The sequence below is a fragment of the Carcharodon carcharias genome, chromosome 13, assembly GCF_017639515.1.
Source record: "Carcharodon carcharias isolate sCarCar2 chromosome 13, sCarCar2.pri, whole genome shotgun sequence".
NCBI classification, from domain to species: domain Eukaryota; kingdom Metazoa; phylum Chordata; class Chondrichthyes; order Lamniformes; family Lamnidae; genus Carcharodon; species Carcharodon carcharias.
In genome coordinates, this window is record NC_054479.1 from 135,926,796 (window position 1) to 135,949,759 (window position 22,964).

Sequence of the window (22,964 nt, forward strand, 5' to 3'; positions counted from 1 at the left end):
TGTGTGTGGGAGTGTGTGTGTGTGTGTGTGTGTGTGGGAGTGGGGGAGTGTGGGAGTGGGGGAGTGTGTGTGTGTGTGTGTGTGTGTGTGGGAGTGTGTGTGTGTGTGTGTGTGGGAGTGGGGGAGTGTGGGAGTGGGGGAGTGTGTGTGTGTGTGTGTGTGGGAGTGGGGGAGTGTGTGTGTGTGTGTGTGTGTGTGTGTGTGTGGGAGTGGGGGAGTGGGGGAGTGGGGGAGTGTGGGGTTTGTCCAGGTGAATTGGCTCACAGGGAGGGGTCAGTGGTGTCAATCGCTGACTCCTGAGGAGACAACTCAGGATGGGCATGGCAGGAGGGAATGATCAAGGTTACAGGGGGCAGAGGGAGCTGGCAGGCTGGGAAGGTGTGACGGGGTCAAGTGAATGGGTGGCAAGGGTTGTTTGTGTAGACTCAGAGGCTGACACAGGCTGGCAGGGTGGGCAGGAGGAGTTTGGGCAGGTCAGTGCGGATAGGGATGGGGGTTTCGGGTAAGGTGGGAATGTAAACACTCACCTGGACATGGACATTTTCAAAGGAAAAGCGTTCACATTGGAGAGTGACAGTGGGGAGGTTGAAGATCATTTTGGGAGAGGTTGGCTGTCTGTAGGGTGGTGGTGGTGGAGATAATTGGAAAGGGCATGGGTGACTTGGGGAGAGGAAATTATGCCAGAGCGGATAAAGAAGCTGACACCTACCCTGCTAGTCAAACTGAAAGTAAACAGAGCCTCGCATTGGATGTGCCGAGTTGCTGGTCACCTCAACGGGACAATGGAAAGGGAAACCCAGCAGATAGTATTGACTATGCCAGGGACCTGAGATAGGAGTTTGATGGCTCAGCATGAGCAGGAGGGTGCTTGCACATGGCTCACATGACTTAGATTAGATTAGAACTAGGCTGTTTAGGAATGAAACCAGGAACCACTTTATCTCACAAAGCATAGCGGAAATCCACAACTCTCCCCACCACCCCTAGGCTGGGTCAGTTGAAATTTCCTATTTAGATTTTTGTTGGCTAAGTATAACAAGGAATGTGGAACAAAGGTAGCTATGTACAGTTAAGGTACAGATTTTTTTTTTACTCATTCATGAGATGTGACAAGGCCAATCTTTATTGCCACTCCTAATCGGCCTTGAGAAGGTGGTGGTGAGCCGTCTTCTAGAACCACTGCAGGACAAGTGGTGATGATGCACTCCCAGAGTGCAGATAGGGAGGGAGGACCAGGATTTTGACTTAGCGACTGTGGAGGAACAGCAATATGGTTCCGGGTTAGGATGGTGAGCTGGAGGGGAACTTGTAGGTGGGGCTGGTGTTCCCATGCTCCTGCTGCCCTTGTTTTTCTAGGTTTTAGAGGTCGCAGGTTTGGGAGGTACAGTCAAGGAAGCCTTGGTGACTTGCTACAGTACACCTTACAAATGTGCACACTGTAGCCATTGCACGTTGATGGTGGAGGGAATGAATATTTAAGGTGCTTGATGATGAGTCAATTAAGCGAGCTGCTTTGTCCTGGACAGTGTCGAGCTTCTTGAATGTTGTTGGAGCTGCACTCATCCAGGCAAGGGGAGAGTATTGCATCAAAATCCTGACTTGAGCCTTGCAGATGGTGGACAGGTTTTGGGGGTCAAAAGGTGAGTGACACACTGCAGAATACACAGCATCTGATCTACTCTTGTGGGTCATTATTAGCTATGATCTAATTAAATTGAATAACTTGCATGAGGGGTTGCATGAGCTACTCCTGGTTCTTCTGTTCACAAAAAAGACTTGGATTCAATGCTATTCAATACTCAATTAGACGGCCTCAGTGTTTTTACCACCCTGAGTTAGGAAGAGCAATCTCAACCAGATCTCTAGCTCTTATGTGCTCTCCAGTAAACATGGACATCAGATTAAGATCTGGAATGCACTGCCTGAGATTGTGGTGGAGGCACCTTCAACTGTGGCTTTCAAAAGAGAATTGGATAATTATCTGAAGAGAAACAAATGGGAAGATTTTGGGGGAAAAGGCCAGAGAGTGGACTGGGTGCAGAGCTGGCATGGACAAGGCAAGACAAGGTGCTGTAACCATTCTCCGATTCTGTATGATTGGAGCTCAACTGTTTTTCCCTGTCCTGTAAAGTTGAATAACTTGTTAACACTCACTGTTCGCACATGAAGGATGACGGTGGGCAAAGTAAAGTAGGGTTGAAACCTGACAAAAACTTTCAGAAACATTTTTTTTAGGAAAGGAGAGCAGAAAAATAAAACTTATAAAAATACAGCAATGACTTTTTCACAGGCATTCAAAGAAGCATAAAGCATAGTTAGTTAGCTTAGATAAATATTCCTGTCATGGAGTCGGAAGGAGACTCATATTCACTCCAGGGAATTAGGCCCATTAATTTTCCTAACAAGGAATAGTCAGCAGAATTAGCTTGAGTAATCATTCATATCCTGCAGTGAGAGAGCTAAACAGTCCCCCTGGGGAAGTTGGTCAAGGCAATCATTTATTCAGAGGAGTGGGAGGAAGAATGTTACTCCAGGGAATGAGCTCACCATGATAATTCCTACTGTGTTAGTGGAGAAGGGGAAATTCTTTCTTTGGAAGTCACCTGTCAAAGAGGATAATTAAAATTGTTTCTCAAAGTTAGCAGACCTGAGACAGGCACTCTGATGTAAGTAGTGATACTGATGTTGTGAGGTGATGATATTGATGGTGTGAGATAGTGACTGATCTCTGATAAAAATCAGTGATGTAAGATATGGCCAGTGATGCAAAATAGAGGCAGTGATGTAAAATATACGGTACAAATATAAAGCCAGCACACAGTGGAAGCTTGACTTATGTCCTCACTGAGAAAGACACTATGAAGTAGCTTCGGTTCCAGTAAACCATGTGAATCCCCATATTAAGTTTGCATGTTTTAGCTGAAAAAAAGAGCTTTATCTTTCCCAGTTACATCCATACTGCTGATCCTTTTTATAGACATTGTTTGATAGGTTCACAAATTGCTTCTGTTTCACTCATTCCAAACAAATGTTTGTCCTGGATAAGTAATCTGCTGAAGATCATACAATTTATTTGCCTGGATTTGGTAGCTACATTTATAACCTAAGCAAGAGTATTGCTCCCCCAGCCACTGAATCCAAGCACATCAGTTCTGAGGCAAATGCACTCAGTCAGTTTTAGTACCACATTTGTCTACCTCAGCCTCTGCATCAGATACTTTGTGTAAAATAATTGCAGAGAAGTTGTCCAGATGGATAAAATATTGTTAAAGCATGTGTTAACAAAAGATATAGGGATGGAGTGAGTTGACCTTTTAAAAAAAGAAAGATGTGTATATATTTCTGTCAAGTGCCTTGGTAATGTAATGGGTAAAATATCCGTCCCACAATCCAGATGTCACCATTGCCATATTCATTTCAAAATGCTTCACCATTGAGTCCCCCATGATAAAAAGACTTAACTAATTCTTTTGGATGAATAGCCTGTAAAAGACTGTGTGGCATTGAGACACAAATACAGTTGTCTGAAAGGTATTAAGATAAATAAGTTAACGACATCACTACAATTACAATGTAAACATATTAATTTTCTAGTATACAATCATCTGAGGTTGTCATCCCTGCCTCTGAGCTCCAGGTTTGAGTCTCACCCCAGCACTTGATGGCCAAGGACAGTGTGTTCTTAACACAGCCAAACAGATTGCGTATCGACCTGCAAATTCTTCCAGCACACGCAATGGCAGGTGGTAAGAATGGGAGAGATTCCTGATCAGCCGTGGGATGGAAAGAACAGTGGAGCCGCTACCAGCGCAATCCATAGTTCCAGAGTACAACAGGGATTGGGTCCCACATGGACACAACTGGCCTGTAGCTGAGGAAGCTGATCCCAAACCAGGTGACAGGAGGCATAACAATTAGTCTCAATGCCCCCAGGGCAGAATGTTTAGGTTGGCATGTGGGCGCGTGCCTGACCCAATGGGACGCAAAACCACGTGGAATGATGTCGGGCGAGCATGCCAACGTAATCCCGTGCTAGTGTGATGTTTCGGTCGGCGGGTACTCGCAGAAGCCAGAAGCGCGCCCACCAACAAAAGGCCAATTAGTGTCATTTAAGTTGCCTCCAATTTTTCATGGTCCATCCAGCCTCACGGTTGACGGACGGGCAAATCGGCCAGGCGGACTTTGCATTTTTCATGAAACCTAATCCAAGGGCGGGATGAGGTCCCCGTTATTAAATTTAAAAAAAACAATAAAAATGTACGGACAGAATTTCTATCAGGTATGTGCTCCGGTGGCAAGTCTTCAACCCCCACCCCACCAAGTCAGCTCTCTGCCTTCAGGGAGCTTCCGTTCAGCGCTCGCCTGCGCCCGCGCTTTCATCAGTGCCCGCCCTTCTCCTGGCCCCACCCTGGCAGCCCTGAGCATTCCAGCGTGCGCTTGGCCAGCCAGCGTGAAATCGCGGTCGGGGGCTGATCGTGGGCGGCTGTCTGTCCCCCGGCCGCTCTCAGGCCCGATGATCGCACCCACACACTGACCTAAAAATTCTGCCCCTAGTCTAGGGAGGGGCAAAAAAAAAAGGAACTGGACTTCTCGTCCTCCTTCTGATCACAAAAGCAATCTTAGAGTTAATGGATGAAGGACCTTTGGCCTGAGAAGTTAGCACTGTTTCTCTCTCCACAGATGCCCCCTGACCTGTTGGGTATTGCCAGCAGTTTCTGTTTTTATTATTGGGTTGCATTAGCAATATGTCAGAATATTAATTGAGGGATACTTAATGGCTGGAAAATTGCTCAGAACTGTTGGACGCGCAGTTGGGAATTTTGTGAACGTTCATTAACATGGCTGCTGCCACATTTCTGGCAACGTAATATTAGCAGGATGGAAAAGGCTCTGAGGGATTTCTCAACCATTGTTGCTATAAAGGCATAGGTCACTTAGAGAAAATATATCATTGTTCTTGAGAGCTTGCAAAGGGAAAACAATGGACAAAACAACTTGTATTTATCTAGCACATTTAATGTACTAAAAATGTCCTAACAAACAAAATTTGACCCCAAGCCATATACAGGGGTATTTGGACCCATGGCTAAAAGCTTGGTCAAAGGGGTAGGTTTTTTTTTGAGTGACTTAAAGGAGGAGAGAGACCAACAAAGAGATTAAGGGAGGGAATTCAGAAGCATCGAATCCAGGCAGCTGAAGGCATGGCTGCCAACGATAGAACGATTAACATTGGAGCTGTGTAAATTAAGAATTGGTAGACATTACAGAGATACATCTAACATCAGGGAACACATTAACAATTGGGAAGTTAGAAGTGTGAGGGAAGTGAGACAGAATGGTTCCTCATCAGGTTTAATGGAGCTAGGGAACAAGTTAAATGTTCTCAACATAAATGTGTGTAAAAGGCAATTGGAAGCCGTTTTGGAGAAAAAGGGGATTATGGTATATAGTGAGAAGCTGGGTAGTTGAGATTTATGAAACATAGACAAATTCTTGTGCTTCATATTACTTTCCTATTTCTATAAATTCTCTTGTTCTTCTCCTAATTGAGCCCAACAAATAAATAAACCGTTGTCACAAATATGGCCTTGAAATTTATACATCTTGAACATAACATTAACATATTTCCGCATCTGCCCCACTTTCACCGAAACTATTATTCATCCTTTAGTCACCTATAATCCTGATCTCATATGTCTTCCTAGCTTCCCATACTCCACCTTCCATAAGTGCCAACTTGTCCCAAAGCCAGTCTGCATATCCTGCCCACTCCTCACCCATCACTGCCCTCACTGACTTACATCAGGCTCCTGGTCCCAACCTCTTTAAACGTAAAGTTTTCTCCCTCTCTTCATATGCTACCATGGACTTGTCCTTCTGCACTTTGCCTCGTTGGTTTTTCTAACAGCTGAATTATGCCAATTACTTCAATGCCTCTGTTAACATAGCAGAAGAAGGGGCTGCAAGGAGTTGTGAAAACTTTAGTTTAAGGTCCATGTGTTTTTGTACCTCTCTTCATCAGTGAGAATATGTGCCCAATGTATTAGGTGAACATGTAGGAAATGTGGGACACGCCCCCTGCAGATTATGGCTCAATAAAACCACATGAATGGAAACCATTGAAAATTCCAGCAGTGCTAGTATGAGAACTGAGTCAAATCTGTAAGAGTGTGTATATAGTCAGGAGCAAAGGGTTAACATCAGGAACACTGATGTAACTATGGTACAGTGTCACACAGCTAAGAAACTGAGATCTGGTAGGAAGCAGAAATATGACCTGGTGTAGAGTACTGAGATGTACATAGACCTGTAAATAAACAAATATGGTTTTTATTGATAACAGTTTATGACAGTATTCAACCCAAAAGAAACCCCAACTAGACCCCAAACCCAAGATGAAACAAAATCTAGGCATCGGGACTTTCCTTGCGATTTTTCCCAGTTGGCTGGTGTAACGTCAGCGTAAGATCGGTGGTGACCTTGTTTGTGTGTCTGCCTGGGGTTTGCACCAGTCTTCTACCAGAGGCATGTTAGGGGATCAGGAGTACCCTCCCACACCACCACCCCCTCCCCCATTTACTGAGGAAACTCTGGGCAAGGAACTCCCATTGACAATGTTATTTTCTTAGCAGAAACATAGTAAGAAGTGTCATTCATCAGTAACCCAGAGAAGATTTAGTTCTTGTAACCTTGCAGCATTGACAGCAACATGTCGGCTTTAGTTTATACTTCAAGCAAGGGCCCTCGCCTAATGGCCTCACATATTGCAAATTTCAATATTATTACCTGTCAACAAAAATAAAAATCATCAGAGAATCAAAGGTCACACTTCATTCATATCGCTAAAAATAATTAAGAAGGGGTAGTTACGATTTAAATCATCATACCTCTTTAGTTCAGGCAACCATAGACCGCTTTAACCCTTGCCTTGCGGCCTGTGATGCCACATTTTCCCATCGTTACTCCTCTCCACGCTCTTATCCCAATCTCCAAGTTTAAGACTGTGAGACTTTAAGAGTGTGAAAAGACCAGTCGGCCCATCAAGCCAACACTATCCAGATTCTATCATGGACTCTGCCCTCGCAGGCACCTATTGCTTTCACATTGAAAGGCATGCTATGACCCCCTTGTATTAAACCGAATTTTGTTTTTTACGCTTTAAGACTGCATTAGGACCTCAGATAAATTACAGCCTTGTATTCATTGCCAGACATCCATTATCCTTGATCTGTCATCTTATAATGTAATACATAGAAGCTTGCTAATTGAAATACCAACTCCCTTTATCTAATTATTAAACAAGCACTTATATAGGACTGACTGTGCGTCCAGGCAAACAATCCCTTGAAATGAATATTCTTATTAACAGGCAGCAATTAACTTGCCCATATATCGAAGAATATCACCTAATACAAAAGACTTTTTCAAAAAAAACCCTGCACTTTCCCTTTGTTAGGGCTGCACTCATTCTTTTCACCATTATCGAGAATTAGATCTGCACAATTCCCCCCCCCCCCCCGCCACCCTTTAATGTAAAATCTTGCTCTTGAACAATATATTGTAGAAAGCATGTTGCCATGGTTCACTCTGTAGATGAAATTCAGTGCTCAGGCAGCTAATGCAGAATGATATATCATCATACTGAATAATTGTGACAAGCACAGACGATATCAGTGTTTGTTTGTTTGCACAATAGCCTGCGCATTAAGAAAGCCGCATTGCCTGTCCTCATCTCAGCAGTCAGCTATTTCATCATCTGCCACTGCAACAGATGTTATGGTTTGATAACAGACTTCACTATATTTGTTTCACATCTAAGATTACTTCTGAAAATGAAATACATTACTGAGCTCCCAACCATTTATATATATATATATATATATATATTTATTTAAAAAAAAGAACAGCAATTTAACCTTAGGAGCACTAACTATCCCCTGAAGCTTGTGGCCCTACCAACATTTATTTTTTAAAATCAATATTCCGCTTAATTTTGTACCTCATTTGCCAAACAATATTGTGCAATTAATACAGAAATCGGTTAAAAAAAATAAACATGCAATCTGTGCTTTGTTCTCTCCAATAAGATGGATTATGTTGTTCTTGCTTGCAAGTAGGCTTGGCAAGAGTTAGTTAGTATTTTTTAATTTGCTCTGGGGATGTGAGTGGCGCTGGCAAGGCCACATTCATCGTCCATCTCCAATTGTCCTGAGGAGATCCTGGTGGTGGGCCTTTCTCCTTGAGCTGCTGTAAGTCCTCGTGCAGATAATGTTTCCTTGATGCTGTTAGGTGGGAAACTGAGCTGGATGAGGTATCATATCGTCATCTAGCGATGATGAAGGAATGGCAGCAGTACATGTCCAATTTGGGGCAGGAGTTGAGACATGGGGGAGAATTTGGAGGTCTGGTGCTTCTTTACTGTTCTTGCCCTTTGTGTGGGTAGAGGTCATGGGGCTGGGGGGTTGCATTTGGTGGTGGGTGGTGCGGTTGAAGTACATGTGCCGGTGGCGGAGGGAGCAGATATTTCATTGAATAGTGAGCTGCTAGTGAAGCCATAGATTCCTGAAAATGAGTAAGAACCAAACTGGACCATCACAGTTCCACAATAAATTAGCATCCATAAAGTTACTTAAGTCAGCCTATTGTTCTAGCATAAAAATAATGGGCTCCCATTTAAAGGGTAAAACTTTAAAACAAATGAACTAACTGATCCTTAACATTTCCCAGGCAAGCAGTTAGACGTGCTTTGTAGTTGTAGGTGCTCCACCCCAGGCATCATTCCGTGGTGTGAAGGCAAATGATCAGTGATTGTCCAGTAACACCCAGTGGTGTACAGCAACCTCACTGTCCTGAATAAGGATACTGCGGTGTGACGGAGAATGAAAGAAAATACAAATGGTGAGATAGGACTCACAGAAGCCAGGCGGCAACAAAACGTGTGTGGAGTCTCTCTTTTTTTTAAAAAAAAGAAACTTAATCAGCCATTTTATTTGCCACATTCAGTTTTATATCGGTCCAACTAGCTTTTGCCTCAATCAGTAGAAGATTCCCTGGCAGTGTGAAGCCACTAAGTCGTGCTCTGTGTAGCCATATGTCGAGCTCTGCCTTTCAGTCCCAACACGGTAGCTGGTGGAATTTAAATTCAATTAATAAATCTGGAATGCAAAGCTAGCCTCAGTAATGGTAACCGTGACAACTATCATTGTTGTAAAAAACCCAACTGGTCCACTAATGTCCTTTAAGGAAATCTGCCATCCTTACCTGGTCTGGCCTACAAGTGACTCCAGACCCACAGCAATGTGGTTGATTCTTAACTGCTTGCAAGGGCAATTGGGGATGGGCAACAAATGCTGGTCCTGTCAGCGTTGCTGTCATCCCATGAAAGAATTTTTAAAAAAGGCCAGTGAGCAACAGTTTGTTCACAATCGTAGACTACAAAATACCAGTGAAAACATCCCAGGAAATCCTAGGATACAGACCCACAGCAATGTGGTTGACTTTTAAATGTCTTCAGTTCTCAAGGGTAATTAGGGATGGGCAATAAATGCTGGCCTAGCCAGCGATGCTCCCATCCTATGAATGAATTTTTAAAAAAACAAACTAAAAATACAAAGTGACTCATTTGAACACTGTAATACAGTGGCCCTATCTACAGAAGAGAGCAGTGTTTCCCTCTCATGCTTTTATAAAAATGCTACCAGCATTGCACTGGCAACACAACAATTAAGACTGTTAAAGGAGAGGTCAGCGACATAACTAAAAAGAATAGGGTCTGGAGTAGGAATATTGAAAACTAAAGAGCTGTGATACATTTGAACCCTGATTACCGGCCAGATCCCTTCATAGTGAGTTGGTTATCAGATAACCTGTCGACTAAACCTTCTTTGAAGCCAAAGCACTAAGGCATAATGGCAAGGCGTCTTTTCTTCATATGTTTATGAGGGATAAAGTGAAAATACTAAAGTTCTTGAAAAACAACCTTTGAATCGGTGCACCCTCCCCGGTTTTGTTTTGTCTCCTCAGTAGAAAAGGTGTGCGTATTTCAAACAGATCTGACAATGCTGTTGCGCGCATAGCTATCAAGGCAGTATCTTTTATTGTTCAGCCTGAATCGCATATATAGTTTTGGTGGACGAATGTGCATCCAAAACAAATGGGAGTGTTTTCCATTGCAAAGCGCCAATGCATTTAGTGAAGGAAGGACACCGTGACATAACAAGCAGTCGTGCCTGCTGCTGATAGAATGATTACCACTGAAAAGAGAGTTTTGCAAATGAGGGTGATCAAACATTATGATTCAGTATCAAGAAATGAAAGGAGCTACAATGGTTGTTCGTGATTTTACTTTATCGTGAAATTAACAGCCACATTTGGTCTTCATCATTTCAATGTTAAATAAAGAAGTAACTGAGCTTTATTCTGCACTTGCAAAGTAAGAGACTGGATGGATCTGTACAGGCTAGTTCACCTAGATGCAGCTAGCTTTATCCAGATATACAACTGCTTCACCTGTACACACTATTTACTTTACCTACATATTCATTCAATCTGCTTCATGTATTAATATACCGATATTTTCTGCATCATCTACATAGAAATCCAACCCATCTGATGCTCTTATGTCTACATCGAATAGTTTTAGTCAAAGCTGCTTTATTGATTTTTTCATTCATTCATTTGAAAAGGTTTCTGATGGGATGACCCTTTAAAGAATGTTCTTTTTCATTTGTGCCGTGAACCCGTCATTCCTGGCCTGTGGGGAGAGCGATATCTTCTTCAGCAGCCATTTTGTAACTGGTCTGAAAGGATATGGGGGAAGGGTAGGAAAGAATCCCACTAATACTGATATTGAAACCATAAATTCTCCAGCTTTTTTTTTTGTTTGCAGACAGCAAACAGAAGAAGTCTTCCTTCAAGGTGACGGATCATCCTAATTAATTGCAAGGAACAACCAAAACTATTCCCATTCTATCCCACAGGTAATGGTTGAGTTCCTGTTCCCAGACCCATTTATTGGAATGGTGGGAGGTACAAGGCATTCTCACTGTTTAACCATTCCCCATCACTGACAGTGCCAGCCACATCCAAAATTATATTTTTAAAAAGACACCTGGGGGATCCCATTGACCAGAAGCCTGACTGGACTAGCCATTTAAATACTGTGAATACAAGAGCAAGAGAGAGGCTGGAATTCTGTGATGAGTAACTCACCTCCTCTCTTCACAAAGCCTGTTCATCGTCTACAAAGCACCGCTCAGGAGTGTGATGGAATACTCTCCACGTTCGTGGATGAGTGCAGCTCCAGCAACCCTCAAGAAACCCAAATACCCATGCACAGCTAAGCAGCCAACTTGATTGGCACCCTATCCACCACCTCATCTATTCACTCCCTCCATCACTGGCACACAAGTGGCAGCAGTATGTACTGTTTGAAGGTGCACCGCAGCAACTCGCTAAGCCTTTCTCGACAGCACCTTCCAAACCATGATGTCTATCACCTCTGAGGACAAGGGCAGGAGATGCATCGGCCCACCACCACCTACAAGCTCCCCACCAAGTCACACACTGTCCTGATTTGGAACTAAGTCACCTTAATTTCACTGCGGGCGTCCCTATACCACATGGACTTCAGCAGTTCAAGAAGGCTCAGCAGCATTTAAGGGTAATAAGGGATGGGCAACAGAATGGTCTTGCTCGTGACGCTCACACCCCATGAATGAATAAAGAACAGCACCACACAGCCTACAACACAGAAAAGTCACAAACCCCTTACCTTTTACAACGCTTGGCATCCTCTGGGGAAAAACAGAGGGCAGGATTTTACCCGTCGGCGAGTGGGGGCGGGGCCTGCTCGCCGATGCGTAAAATGACGCACGGTGATGTCGGGGGGGAACTGCTGATGTCAATGCGCTCCATTTAAATTTACAGGAAGGCGGGGGCGCAGCAAAATCAACCGCGCGCCCGCTGACCTGTTATTGGCCAACTGAGGCCATTGACAGAGACTATTAAGTAGTTAAAGGACCCGCCCATCCAACCTTAAGGCTGGTGAGCAGGCCAGGAGCCCCAGCGGGAATTAGAAAAAGCATCAAACCTCATCCACGGGCGGGATGAGGTTTCATGTAGATTATAAAAAATTGTAATAAAGTTTTTGTGAAAATTATGGACATGTCCCAACACATGTGACGTTGTCACATGAGGGGACATGTTAGGGAAATTTTATTTTTCTATTTTTATCTTTTTGACATTTACAGCCGACTTCCCAGAGGGCTGCCCTTACCTCAGGGAGATGAGTGATCAAAACTTTTGATTTTGGGATTACCCCACCGCTCGGACAGGGAGTGCATAGCGCTTCTGTGCAGACATCACACTGGGTGGGCCTTAATTGGCCCGCCCACGTAAAATGGCGCCACGCCCCCAATTGGGGGCACCAATCGGAAGCGCACCCGCCATTCAACTTACCCCCCAACGGGGGGAAAATTCAGCCCAGAAGATTCTAAACTTGCACTGCCAACAGTATACCGTAAGCATATAACTGGAGTATAGAAAAGATGAATGATTTTTGGAAAGAAAAGCAATGCTTAATTTTTAACAATTCATTCATGGGATGTGGGCTTTGCTGGTGAGGCTGGTATTTATTGCCCATTCCTAAATGCCCTGAAAGTGGTGATGAGCTGCCTTCTTGAACCACTGCAGTCCATGTGGTGTAGGTGCAACTACGCTGCTGTTAGGGAGGGAGTTCCAGGGTTTTGACCCCACAACAGTGAATGAACGGCGATATATTTCCAAGTTGGGATGGTTGTTACTTGGAAGGGAACTTCCCGGTGGTGGTGTTCCCATATATCTGCAGCCCTTATCCTTCTAGATGGTAGTGGTTATGGGTTTGGAAGGTGCTATCTAAGGAGTGACGCTTGGTGAGTTCCTGCAGTACATCTTGTTGGTGGTACGCACTACTGCCACTGTGTGACGATGGTGGATGGAGTGAATATTTGTGGATGGGGTGCCAATCAAGTTGGCTGCTTTGTCCTGGATGGTGTCAAGCTTTGTGCTGTTGGAGCTGCACTCATCCAGACAAGTGAGACCTATTCAATCACACTTCTGGCTTGTGCCTTGTAGGCAGTGGATAGGCTTCGGGGAATCCGGAGGTGAGTTACTCATCGCATGATTCCTAGCCTCTGATCTGCTCTTGTAGCCACAGTATTTACATGGCTAGTGCAGCTCAGTTTCTGATCAATCGTCACCCCCAGGATATTGATAGTGGGGGATTCAGCGATGGTAATGCCATTGAACATCAAGAGGCGATGGTTAGATTCTCTCTTGTTGGAGATGGTTATTGCCTGGCACTTGTGTGGCATGAATGTTACTTGCCTCTTGTCAGCCCAAGCCTGGATATTTTCCAGGTCTTGCTGTATTTAGACATGGACTGCTTCAGTGTCTGAGGAGTCTTGAATGGTGATGAACATTGTGCAATCATCAGCGAACATCCCCACTTCTGACCTTATGATGGAAGGAAGGTTACTGATGGAGCAGCTGAAGAAGGTGGAACCTAGGACTCTACCCTGAGGAACTCCTGCAGTGATGTCCTGGAGCTGAGATGATTGACCTCCAATAACCACAACCATCTTCCTTTGTGCTAGGTATGACTCCAACCAGTGGAGAGTTTTCGCCCTGAATCCCATTGATTCATTGATTTGCTAGGGTTCCTTGATGCCACACTGTCAAGTGCCGCCTTGATGTCAAGGTTAGTCACACTCACCTCAACTCTGAAGTTCAACTTTTTGTCCATGTTTGAACCAAGGCTATAATGAGGTCAGGAGCTGAGTGGCCCTGGCAGAACCCAAACTGAGTGTCAGTGAACAGGTTATTGCTAAGCAAGTGCTACTTGATAGCACTGTTGATGACTCCTTCCATTATGTTACTGATGAGCTAGAGTAGATGGATGGGGCGGTAATTGGCCCGTTTGGATTTGTCCTGCTTTTTGTGTATAGGACATACCTGGGCAATTTTTCACATTGTTGGGTAGATGCCAGTCTTCTAGCTGTAGTGGAAAAGCTTGGCTAGGGGTGCGGCAAGTTCTTGAGCACAAGTCATCTGTACTATTGCTGGAATATTGTCAGGGCCCATAGACTTTGCAGTACCCAGTGCCTTCAGCCGTTTCTTGATATCATGTGGAGTGCATCGAATTGACGGAAGACAGGCATCTCTGACGTTGTTGATCTCAGGAGGAGGCCAAGATAGATCATCCACTCTGCACTTCTGGCTGAAGATTGTTGCGAATGCTTCAGCCTCATCTTTTGCACTGATGTGCTGGGCTCCTCCATCACTGAGGTTGGGAATATTTGTGGAGCCTCCTTTTCCAATGAATTGTTTAACTGACCAGCACCATTCACAACTGGATGTGGCAGGACTGCAGAGCTTAGATCTGATCCGTTGGTTGTGGAATCTCTTAGCTCTGTCTATCACTTGCTGCTTATGCTGTTTGGCACGCAAGTAGTCCTGTGTAGTAGCTTCACCAGGTTGAAACCCCTCATTTTTATGGTGCTGTGCCTGGAATGTCCTCCTGCATTCTTGATTGAGCCAGAGCTGATCCCCTGGCTTGGTGGTAATGGTAGAGTAGGAGATATGCCGGACCATGAAGTTACAGATTGTGCTTGAATACAATTCTGCTGATGACCCACAGTGCCTCATGGTTGCCCGGTTTAGAGTTGCTAGATTGGTTCAACATCTATCCCACTTAGAACAGTGATAATGGAACACAACATGGAGAGAATCACCAATGTGAAGATGGGACTTTGTCTCCACAAGGACTGTGCAGTGGTCACTCCTGCCGATACTGTCATGGACAGATGCATCTGTGGCAGGCAGATGAGGATGAGGTCAAGTATGTATTTTCCTCCTGTTGGTTCCCTCACCATCTGCCACAGACCCAGCCTAACAGCTGTGTCATTTAGGACTCGGCCAGCTTGAGGACTTTGAGGATGACTATGTCAGGCTGTTGCTTGACTAGTCTGAGAGACGGCACTCCCAATTTTGGCACTAGCTCCCAGGTGTTAGTAAAGGAGGACTTTGCAGTGTCAACAGGGCTGAGTTTGCTGTTGTCGTTTCTTGTGCCTAGTTTGATGCTGGGTGATCTGTCTAGTTTCATTCTTTCTGGAATTTTTTGAGACAACTGAGTGGCTTGCTAGGCCATTTTCAGAGGGCATTTGTGAGTTAACCACATTGCTGTGGATCTGGAGTCACGTGTAGGCCAGACTAGGTAAGGGTGGCAGATTTCCTTCCTTAAATGGCATTAGCTCAATAATTAATTATTAATAGCTCATTAATTATTCACCATTCAATATTATGTCAACCATGTCTCAGTGGTTAGCACTCAAAGTTTGAGAGCTTCAGTTCCACTCTCAGGATACAGAGGGAGTGCTACACTCCCAAAGGTATCAACTTTTGATTGAAACTTTAAACTGAGGCCCTGGCTGCCTTCTTGAGTGGATGTAAAAGGTCCCATGATGCTATTTCCAAAAAAATATAAGGGAGTTATCCCAGTGTCCTGGTTACTGTTAATCTCTTCATCACCATCATGAGAAGTGAACCTGTCAATCTCACTTTGCTATTTCAGGGAGCTTTGTATGGTGCACTACTTGCTGCAATATTTCTTGCATTACAACAACGATCAGATTTCAAAGGTATTTCATTGGTTGTAAAGCACCTTAGGATGTCCTGAGGTTGTGAAAGACACTATAGAAATGCAAGTCTCTATTTTCCTTTTAGCAGACCATTAATGTACCCTGCTTCATGAATTCTTTTGAGATTGCTTCCTCTGCTATTTTAACTGAGGCAAGAAGCCTCAAAATATATGGGTGTTTGTAGCAAATACTGTAATTTCAACCTATGGTTTCAGAAATAAATCATAAAATCTTTTGCAAAACATGCAGCAAGCATCTATTTTTTTCCATATTTCCTTTTAGTCACACATGAAAATACAAATAATGATGATATATTTGTTTGACTTATTTTCTTCCTACAATGTTCAGGTTTCGTTCCCAGCTAATAGTCATTGTACTTGAAACCAATTCAATGTAGCCATTTGGGATGTTTCTGATTAGGGTGTTATGTCAATGCAGACTCTATCTTTATATTTAAAAAATATAAGTTTGGCAACGTCTAATCACAACTCCCTGACTTATCTTGCCTGCTCTTCTTCCCTTTTTAACCTTGGTGGCATCCTACACCAGGGCTTCACTCTTCATTTTAGTTTATCATTAATAAAAGAAATGCATGGCTGAGAGCTCAGAATTTAATCAGCGCTCAGAAGAGTGACAGAGAATAATTGTATTCATTTTTTTGTTAACACTACTTTGAAAAGTTTGAAAAATTAACTAGGACTCAGGAAATAAATATTTATAATAGCCTTGCTTCTGCACTCTGGATGGGGCAAAATTATTGGGCCAGATTGGCTCTCGTCGCTATAAACATGATTATCTCTTTATACGATATTCAAAAGGGAGGATGGTTGGCATTATTTTAGGCACCTAGTGTCACTATCAATCACTACCATTATAGCACAAACATAGAACAGCTTCCCCTATATTTCATGAACAATATTCTTCACGCCCAATTTCTAAAGATCTGTTATTGTACCAGGGTGACGTTTTGCCATTTCTGGCAGTGACCTTCCTTTGTATCCCTCTTGTGGTGTGGGATCGTAGAATGGCTACAGCACTAAAGGAGGCTATTTGGCCTATCATGTCTGTGCCAGCTCTCTGTGAGAGCAATTTGCCAATTGCCACTTCCCCAGCCCTTTCCCTGTAGCCATGTAATTTTTCTTTTTCTCTTCAGGTGCTTATCCAATTCTCTTTTTAATGCCACAATTGAATTTGCCTCCACCACACTCTCAGGCAGTGCATTCCAGATCCTAACCACTCAATGCATAAGAAAGTATTTCCTACGTTGTCGTTGGTTCTCTTGCCATGCACCTTGTATCTGGTTCTTGAACTTTCCCTCAGTGGGAACAATTTTTCTATATCTAATCTGTCCCGATCCCTAATGATTTTGAGCACCTCTATCAAATCTCCCATCAGCCTTCACTTAGAAGAACAATCCCAGGTTCTCCAATCTATCCATGTAACTGAAGTCCCTTGTCCCCTTTGGAACCATTCTTGTAAATTTTTTCTGTACCTTCTCTAAATCGATCACATCTTCCAGAAAGTTTGGTGCTCATAAATGTTCCCAGTTTAATCTTAATCAGTGCTTGAGGCAGCTTCCCAAAATAGGATTAGATGGGGATGCCCCTTCATGTCGAATAGCCTACTGATGTTCATGGCTCAGAGCCCCAATGAACAATGGCTATTTTGGCAAAGCACTGATGGGCAACTAGTGCCCAAGAACCTTGGAATTCAGTAAGGTTCAGGAAAGGTGGGGGAACTGGGGAAACTGGAAAAATAAAGAACAATACTTACAATATTCCCCAGCACATAGAAAGTGGGATTTGATCTGGGACTCCAAATGTGACAGAAAGCCTATAAGAAAGCATAGAGCAACAACAACAAAAAAAATGCCTATTTGGAGAATCCATCAAATTATCGATGAGATGGTTTACACTAAATAATAAGGTTGTAAATTTACTCCGGGGCTTCAAGAGACACAATAAGAAATGAGAGCAAAGCTTGAATGGTTTATAAATGTCATCTAAATTCTGAGATTAGGCCTACACTAAATTACTGTTTACTCTAACCTCTAGCAATCTTTTAAAATATATCTTACAGTCCAAATAAAATATAAACCATTCCTAATGACAGTTAAATGTAGCGGAGGAATGTTATTGATTGAAGAGTCTATTGTGCTATTGTCAGAGGAGAATACTATTCTCACATCATTTATGTAAGGGTTTGGACAAAGCATATCAGATACCAGGGCATGATAATGAGGCAAAAATTTAATCCAGAGGTTCATACTGGGGGCTTTCAATAATTTAGTGGGGAAACCCACCATATAGTGTACTGTTGAACTTAACAAACCAGGATGTTTAACCTGTGCTCAACCAGGGCGGCAGGTTGAGATACAAGAAATGATTCCAGTACCCTGTACTAGGAAAAGAAAACCCAATTAGGCATTCCTGTGTCTGTTTGCTACCTCGTGACCACTGTTGGAATGTACTAAAATATAGATGGTGTAGAGAGCAGGATAGAATTCTCTGGTGATGCCATCAGAAACAGATATCTATCTACATGCACTATTGAGGCTTAGATGGAGATACGTGGTAGCCTTACCTTTTACATGGAGCATTGTGATGACAGTTAATGCTTGCCTGGAACTATATAGTTGTGGATGCAAAACTGGTTGCATTCATGTGGAGCATTTTAATGACATTGAGCCTGGTTATGATTGAGGGACTTATGTTTGAGATTGAGAGTGTTTCTGTGGAGCATTATGACTGAGGATGTTAAAATTACTTGTGCTTGCATGACATTTTATGCTTATTGTCACCTTGTGCTGACATATTGATACACATTTGGGATTGTTAAGTTTGCTCTATTCTTCCTCTTTCACATGATTTACACTAGAATGACTTTTAGCTGATTTTAGACACACTCAAATGGACATGTGTTGCTTACAGTAATTTTTTTTTTGTCAACTCAAGTTCATATTTAGACAGATCAAGAGAGCAGCACGCTTAAACTTTCAAAACTGCATACATGTAAAATTGAAAGGTATGGGGACAATGAAAATAGACAACAGTGTGACAAAACATCTTTGGAATTTTTCAGAAATCAGCATGGTTATTTCAGCAGTGGTTCATTTGGCTCTGAATATTAAGGTTGGGTTTAGGGTTCGATTTTGAAGTAACTACCTTGACTGGCCATTGTCAATGGTGTTACGATCCTCAACTGAAGTCCCGACTGCTTGCTCAGGTGAGGTGTAAAGTTGTCATGACTTTATTAAAAGAGGAACAAAGCATTCTCCTTGTGCCCTTTTCTCAATCAATAACACCAAAATAGACTAAATGATCATTTATCTCATTTTCTGTCCATGGGGCCTTGCTGTTCACAAATTGGCTGTTCCCTTTCCCTATGTAACTGACTGGTCTTTCAAATAATAGTGAATAACTTCAGGCATGAGCATGAAAAGGCTGAATTACCTTAACCTTAACATCACTGGTGTCCTTTACCATGACTTCCAGCATATTTATCACTGCCGCTGCCTGGCAACCAGTATCCTTTTCAAATTGACATCCAAAAATTAGATGCTTTCCATAAGATGATCTCAGCTTTCATGCCTTCATGGAGTTTTACATCCAGGATTTGGATGCTTATGTATATTGTAACGGGGAAAAGGAAGGTTGGTATTCTAGAATGGTAAAATCAAGTGGACCAAGTGGACTTTACTCCATCCAAACTAGTCTTGTGGTATTGAGAGTGGAGCCTTACATTGAAGATTAACTAGTGCTTGATTGGGTTGCCATGACTCAGGATTTTTTTTTTGAAAAATAGACTTTATTCTTCAAATATCTGGGAAGAACATTACAAAACTTTCCAAATGTCATCACTAAAAGTGCAATCAGATTCAACTTTTACACCTGGATCACGAGGTGCTTCAATACAATCAATAAAATATTACAATCATTTCAATATGGTTATTACAGACAGTCAGACAGTGCAATTTGATTGTTTGTGTCTGCATGACATCATGTTTGCTTAGACAGCTAGAATTGACTTTGCTTAGGTCTTGTGTTCGCATGAAGCTTTACAACTGTGGTTGAGCGAAATTTTACTTTCCACGGTACCTTGTGATTGAATGGGCTTGGCATTAGCTTGTGATTGATTAGAACATTACACTCCAGGATACGTTGTGCTTGAGTGAGGGTTTACTTTCTAGGTCATCTGGTGATTTAATGACCCTCCATGTTTGACGTCACCTTTTGATTGAGTGGAGTTTTTACATTTGCGATTACCTGGTGTTTGAGTGGGGCTTTACAATTTACAGAGCATGAGTTTGAGTGAAGCTTCACAATGGAGGTCACTTAGTGTTTGAGTGGAACTTTACATTCCAATATCGCTTTGCATTTCCATAGAGCTCCACGATTCAGATTCGGTCCTGCTTGTTCCTCAAGTAGAGGAGACAGATCACATAAGAACATAGAACATTTGTACAAAACAAGGCGTTCCATCCATCCAGCTCATTGCTTTCAAAAATGCAACTTAAAACTGCTGACAGGTTGATATTTAATTGCTAGCCTTTTGCAAAGCAGTTTATTTATATTTTCCTGGCTTCCAATCAATAATAAAAAACAACTAGTAATATGTGGAAGGTTGGGCTCTCTGTTGGTTTCTTCACAATATAAGGTCAAGGTTAATATGAACTGATGATTTACAGTTTCACGGCCTGTTTTTGAACCCATTGTTTACAAATGGGTACATACAATGGACATATTTTGAAAAGATTTATTAACAGGGGAAGTATAGATAGTGCGTAATGGATGATGCCAAGAGTGATATCAATCAACTAAAGGTTTCATGATTCATAGGAGCTGCAGGCATTTCTTGCACATTAACAAATAGAGGATATTCACTGAGGTACTCCTGGCTATTAAATTTGTGACTATGGTAAAACAACAAAGACAGGCTTGCATTTATATAGTGCCACCTGACCTCAGTGTTGCACAGGACTTTACAGTCAATGAAGCACTTCTGAGGTGTAGCAATTTTTGTAATACAGCAGCCAATTTGCTCACACCATCTCCCACAAACACCAATATGTCGATGACCAGATAATCTGTTTTTGTGATGTTGTTTGAGGGATAAGTATTAACCAATATACCAGGGATCACTTCACTATTGATATAGTGCGACAGGCCCTTTTACATAAGAGATAGGAGCAGGAATAGACATTCAGCCACTTAGGGGAGGCGATGGTGTAGTGGTATTGTCACTGGACTAGTGACCCAGAGACCCAGGCAAATGCTCTGGGCACCTGGGTTTGAATCCAATTTGAATTCAATAAAAATCTGGAATTAAAAGTTTGATGAAATCAATGTCGATTGTTGTAAAAACGCACCTGGTTCACTAACTACATGTAACTCCAGACCCACAGCAATGTGGTTGATAATTAACTGCCCTCTAAAATGGCCTACTCAGTTATATCAAACTGCTACAAATCTCAAAAAAGAAATGAAATTGGATGGACCACCTGGCATCAACCTAGGCACTGGAAAACGACAATTGCAAACTCAGCCCTATCGAACCTGCAAAGTCCCCTTTACTAACATCTAGAGGCTGGTGTCAAAATTGGAAGAGCTGTCTCACAGAATAGTGAAACAATATTCAATGTCCCAGATACCACCATCACCATCCCTGTGTATGTTCTGCCCCACCGGCAGGACAGACCTGGCAGAGGTGGTGCCTCAGTGGTATACAATTGGGAGGTAGTTGCTCTGGGAGTCCTCAACATCAACTTCAGACCCCATGAAGTCTCATGGCATCAGGTCAAACATGGGCAAGGAAACCTCCTGCTGATCATCATGTACTGCCCTCCGTTAGCTGATGAAATCAGTGTTCCTCCATACTGAGAAGCACTGAGGGTGGAAAGGGTGCAGAATGTACTCTGGGTGGGGGAACTTCAATGTCCATCACTATTGGTAGCTCGGCAGCACCATTACTGACTGAGCTGGCCCATGGCACCCCTGTCTTAAAGGACGTAGCTGCTAGACTGGGTCTGCGGCAGGTGGTGAGGGAACCAATAGGGAAAAACATGCTTGACCTCATCCTCGCCAACCTGCCTGCCACAGATGCATCTGTCCATGACAGTATCGGCAGGAGTGACCATCGTACAGTTCTTGTGGAGACGACGTCCCACCTTCACATTGAGGATACCCTCCATCATGTTGTGTGGCATTACCACCATGCTAAATGGGATAGATTTCGAACAGATCTAGCAACTCAAGTCTGGGCATCCATGAGATGCTGTGGGCCATTAGCAGCAGAATTGTACTTGAACACAATCTGTAACCTTGGCCTGGCATATTCCCCACTCTACCATTACCATCAAGCCAGGAGATTGACCCTGGTTCAATGAAGAGTGCAGGAGGGCATGCCAGGAGCAGCACCAGGCATACCTAAAAATGAGGGGTGTCAACCTGGTGAAGCTGTAACACAGGATTACTTGCATGTCAAACAGCATAAGCAGCAAATGATAGACAGAGCCAAGCGATCCCACAAGCAACAGATCAGATCTAAGCTCTGGAGTCCTTACACATCCAGTTGTGAATGGTGGTGGACAATTAAACAACTCACTGGAGGAGGAGGCTCCACAAGTATCCTCATCCTCAATGATTGGGGAGCCTAGCACATCAGTTGCAAATGCTTGAACTTTATCTTTTGCACCATTTTCAGCCAGAAGTGCCGAGTGGATGATCCATATTGGCCTCCTCCTGAGGACCCCAGCATCACAGATGCCAGTCTTCAGCCAATTCGATTCACTCCACGTGATATCAGGAAATGGCTGAAGGCAATGGATACTGCAAAGACTATGGGCCCTGACAACAGTACTGAAGTCTTGTGCTCAAGAATTTGCCTTACTCCTAGCCAAGCTGCACTAGTACAGCTACAACACTGGCATCTACCCGGCTACATGGAAAATTGCCCAGGTATGTCCTGTGCACAAAAAGCTGGACAAATCCAACCTGGGGCAATTATTGCCCCATCAGTCTACTCTCCATCATCAGTAAAGTAATGGAAGGGGTCATCAACAGTACCATCAACCAGCACCTGCTTAGCAAAAACCTGCTCACCAATAACCAGGGCCATTCAGTCTTGGTTCAACATAGACCAAAGAGCTGATCTCCTGAGGTGAGGTGAGAGTGACTGCCCTTGACATCAAGGCTGCATTTGACCAAGTGTGGCATCAAGGTGCCCTAGCAAAACTGGAGTCAATAGGAATCAGGAGGAAAATTCTCCACTGGTTGAAGTCATACCTAG